Raw genomic sequence first — 5,313 nt, forward strand, 5'->3', positions numbered from 1 at the left:
GCTTTACCAGACTGTTATATGTTTCATGCATCTTTCTCTACTGTCACTTTTATGCAGAAACATTTGCATTTATCAAAAGTGCATAAAAAATAAAATGTAATTTTAAAAAGAGAAAACATGCCTTTTGTTTAGAATCTATGTTTGGCTGCTCTAATAGAGACACAAACTAGAAATATCTTAAAGAAGGAAGTACTGTTGTCCCTCTGTGTCACTAGGTTCTGAACTTGCAGGCTCAACAAACCACATGTCGAAAATATCCCAAAAATAGAGATATGATGGATTTGTGTATGTACTGAACAGGTACAGACTTTTTTTCTCATCATTATTTTCTTAAAAATACAGTATAACAAGAATTCACATAATGTTTACATTTTATTAGACATTATAAATAAACTAGAAATGACTTAATGCATAAGGGAGAAAGTACACACGAAATATATAAATACTACATTATTTTATATGAGGAAATTGAGAATCTGCAGATTTTGGTGTGTGCAGGGGTTCTGGTAACAATCCCCTGTGAATACCCAGGGATGACTATATTTAAGATCTGAGCTGGAATCTCCAAGGCATCAGATAATTAGGACTCCAAAAATTGTTGCTCCCAGGTCCCTAGAGTGACATCCTCATCCATGTGGTCTTACAGGGCTCCCAGGCACCTCAGCATCCCAGTCTGATGGAGAAGGAAGAGGGGAAGGAGACGCTATACTCCTTCTATTGATCCCATGAGCCAGGACTTCCTTATATCACATCTGCTCACCTCCTATTGACCAGAACCTGGTCATACGATGTCATCCAGCATCAAGGTAAATTGAGATGCATATCCTTGTGCTACTTTTTTTCTTTTTAATTATACTTTAAGTTCTAGGGTACATGTGCACAATGTGCAGGTTTGTTATATATGTATACTTGTGCCATGTTGATGTGGTGCACCCATCAACTCATCAGCCCCCATCAACTCATCATTTACATCAGGTATAACTCCCAGTGCCATCCTTCCCCCTTCCCCCCTCCCCATAATAGGCCCCAGTGTGTGATGTTCCCCTTCCAGAGTCCTACTTTTAAACTCTCAGAATTGTTATGTGACTGAAGAGGAAAATGGATATTGTAGCCACTTAGTAGTTTCTCCAGCCCCTGATTATCTCTGATTCTGTGCTCACATCAAGATTTTTCCAGAGCTCCTCAGAAATAATGATTGTGGAGTAGAGAGCAATAGACAAGTCTCATGCAGGGCTTCAAGGACCAGGGGGTGCTATTGGGTTTGCTCTTCACGGTGCGATCTCAGGAAGACCCTTTAATTCTTCAAGCTTCAACTGCTTCCTATGTTATATGAGGATATTACAATAGATGGTCTTTAAGGAATACATGCTAAAACTGGTGATATTGCAGTGAACAAAAACAGGCATGGCTTAGTCCTTATGGAGCTTCAGGTTTCATGAGAAAGACAAATATATCATACCCTAAATGTAGATGGATAAACAGTTTAGAGCCCTGAGTGTGGATAACAGAGATTCTCCTTTTCCTCCCATTTCCTTTTCTGGCCAAGTAAGGCTGTGGCAGATTTTCTCTCTAAGAGAGCTCATGATGGACGCACTCACTCCAGATGCTCTTCTGTACTCCTAGAGTAGGGTATGTCTTCTTTCCACATGGAGGCCTCCTGCCCCTATGCATCCTCAGGATTCCAGAGCAAAAGTGGCCTTTGATAGGCAAAAAGGAACTCCTGAATTTATTCCTAAATGGCATTCACTCACCTCTGTTTTGTTCCCCATTTCATTTGCTTCTCATCCTCTATCTGGAGTTTAAGGGACAAATACTTTCCTCTCTTAGTGCTCTAATTCATTATCTCCCATACAGGAATAATACTAATTCTTACCTCCTAGGCTCTTCAGATAATTAAAAGAGACAATACCCTAAAAACTCTCAATCAGCTGCTATTATTCTCCCAGATGAGACCCAGTCCTCATTCTTCTGTCAAAATCTGCATGAATATCTCTCTTTATACTCCAAGCCCTACACATCTCCTATTTCCCCTTATGGACATACAGATGTTTGCATCAACAAAGAAACGCTACCAAAGATCTCCTGAAAGAGAGAATGAAATAGGTTTACATTGTGTATACCCAGCAGAACACTTAGTAGTGCCTCATAGATATTCTCACACTTCAATTACCTGCTTCAGTGGCACTCAGAACTCACCCTCACTTACTCTTTTCTCTGCTCTATTGCTGAGCAATTCAGCTGAGACCCACATCTGACCCAAAACATTGTGTACAAAAATGCTTCTAGGTGCTCAGCAAAGCCACACTGGGTCCTCATTTCAAAGTCACATCAGTGGTCAATTTCAGGTTTTGGGCACTCATCAATAATTCTTCTCTCAACACAGAGCTGTCCATTCTGATGAATGAAATTTTCTTCATCTAATTATACGTGTGTGTTTTAATGCCTTATATTGTGCTTTCATTTTTATTTTCCACTTCATCTAAATCTACCATTACCATTAGGCTCCTCATGCATGCATCCCTCCATCAAATGAATATTTATGAAGAGCACAGTGTGCTGCTCATGGAATAGGCACTGGGGGTATAAAATGTAAAATGTGGTCCTGTCTGCAATGACTGACACACTGAGTTATTTCTCACCCACCAGGCCCAGCCATTTTCACACTTATCATAGCGAAGGTCATATTTTCCTCTGATTCATAATGCATGTTCTTCTTTCCTGACCATGGATGAGCAGTACTGGTCATGAGGGTGTCACAACCCCCTCCTTGTGTATCTGAATTCCTCCACCCGAGAGAAAATGTCAGGCCCAGGATACAGTAATAATCGGGTCCACAGCCCTGGCCGGATGAGTTGGGGGTGTTTTGATCCTAATGTTATTCCCATGTCAGCACAGAACTTGTGTGGCAGTAGAGAGGGGTCAGGCTTCAGAGTCAGCAAGAACTGGATTTCAAACTGGATTTGAGGACCCCCACCTTTTGATAAGTGACTTATTCTCTGCGAGTCTCTGATCTCTCCTCTTTAAATGAGGACAGGAAAAATACCACATGGCAGGGTGGTGGGGAGAATCAGAGATCACACAGCTGGTGATCACATCTGGTTTATGTTCCCAGGGGCACCAGACTAGGGTTTCTGAGCATGGATCCAACCATCCCAGCCTTGGACACAGAACTGACACCAATCAACGGAACCGAGGAGACTCCTTGCTATAAGTAGACCTTGAGCCTCACGGTGTTGACATGCATCATTTCCCTTGTGGGGCTGACAGGAAACATGGTTGTACTCTGGCTCCTGGGCTTCCGCATGCGCAGGAACGCCTTCTCCATCTACATCCTCAACCTGGCCACCACCAACTTCCTCCTCCTCAGCGGCCACGTTATACTTTCCCAGTTACACCTCATCAATATCCTCGATCCCATCTCCAAAATCGTCAATCCTGTAATGACCTTTTCCTACTCTGCAGGCCTAAGTATGCTGAGCGTCATCAGCATGGAGCGCTGCCTGTCCGTCCTGTGGACCATCTGGTACCGCTGCCGCCACCCCACACACCTGTCAGAAGTTGTGTGTGTCCTGCTCTGGGCCCTGTCCCTGCTGCGGAGCATCCTGGAGTGGATGTTCTGTGACTTCCTGCTTAGTGGTGCTGATTCTGTTTGGTGTCAAAATCAGATTTCATCACAGTCATGTTGCTGATGTTTTTATCTGCGGTTCTCTGTGGGTCCAGCCTGGTCCTGCTGGTCAGGATCCTTTACGGGTCCCAGAAGATGCCACTGACCAGGCTGTACGTGACCATCCTGCTCACAGTGCTGGTCTTCCTCCTCTGTGGGCTGTCCTTCGTCATTCAGTGGGCCCTGTTTTCCAGGATCCACCTGGATTTTGATGTTTTATTTTGTCATGTTCATCTAGTTTCCATTTTTCTGCTCTCTCTTAACAGTAACGCCAACTCCATCATTTACTTCTGAACATGGATCACATCACAGGACCCTTTGCAGACACTCCCCAGTACCAGCCAGGAGCCTAATAACTCCCCTAGCTGGCTAGACTCAAAAGAGAAATAACAGTCACTGCAGTCTGGCTCTCAGGAAGGCCCATACCTAGGGGAAGGGAGAGAGCACCACATCAAAGGAGTACTCCCATGGGACAAAAGAATCTGAACAGCAGCCCTTGAGCCACAGGTCTTCCCTCTGACAGTCCGTCCAAATGAAAAGGAACCAGAAAAACAATTCTGATAATATGACAAAACAAGGTTCTTTAACACCCCCAAAAGATCATAGTAGCTCATCAGCAATGGATCCAAACCAAGAAAAGATCTCTGAATTGCCAAAAAAAAGAAAAAAAAGAAAAAAAAAGTGAATTCAGAAGGTGGATTATTAAACTACTCAAGGAGGCACCAGAGACAGGTGAATACCAACTCAAATAATTTTTTTAAATATTACAGAATATGGACAAAAAAATCCTCAGAGAAATAGACAGCATGAATTTAGAAAATTACAACTTCTGAAAATGAAGGACACAGTTAGAGAAATGCAAAATACACTGGAAAAATCTCAATAATAGAATCAAAAAAGTAGAAGAAAGAAATTCACAGCTGGGAAACAAGGCTTTCAAATTAACCCAGTATGATAAAGGCAATTAAAAAAGAATTTAAAAAAATAAACAAAGTCTCCAAGAAATTTTGGATTATGTTAAACGACCAAATTTGAGAATAATTGGAGTTCCAGATATGTTAAATGACCAAATATAAGAAAAATCGGTGTTCCTGAGAAAGAAGAAAAATCTCAAAGTTTGGAAAACGTATTTGAGGGAATGATCAAGGAATAGTTCACCGGGCTTGCTAGAGATCTAGATACCCAAATATGAGAAACTCAAAGAACACCCGCGAAATTCATCAAAAAAGATCATCACCTAGGCATATACTCATCAGGTTATCAAAAGTCATGATGAAGGAAAAAACCTTAAGAGCTGTGAGGCAAAAGCATCAGGTAACCTATAAAGGAAAAGGTATCAGATTAACAACAGATTTCTCAGCAGAAACCCTACAAACTAGAAGGGATTGAGGCCCTATCTTTAACTTCCTTAAACAAAACAATTACCAGGCAGGAATATTGTGTCCGATGAAACTAGGCTTCATAAACAAAGGGAAGATAGAGTCTTTTTCAGACAAACAAATGCTGAGAGATTTTGCCACTACCAAGCCAGCACTATAAGAACTGCTGAAAGGAGCTCTAAAATCTTGAAATAAAACCTTGAAATGCACCAAAATAGAACCTTCTTAGACATTAAATCTCACAGGACCTATAAAATGAAAACAGAATTA

The 5,313-nt window shown here is 41.7% G+C and overlaps 1 pseudogene; it reads left to right on the plus strand.

Moving 5' to 3' along the window:
- The first annotated feature begins 1,034 nt into the window (after positions 1-1,034).
- LOC110741216 lies at positions 1,035-5,313 on the plus strand (annotated as a pseudogene).

This window comes from Papio anubis, chromosome 12 (genome assembly GCF_008728515.1).
Source record: "Papio anubis isolate 15944 chromosome 12, Panubis1.0, whole genome shotgun sequence".
NCBI classification, from domain to species: Eukaryota; Metazoa; Chordata; class Mammalia; order Primates; family Cercopithecidae; genus Papio; species Papio anubis.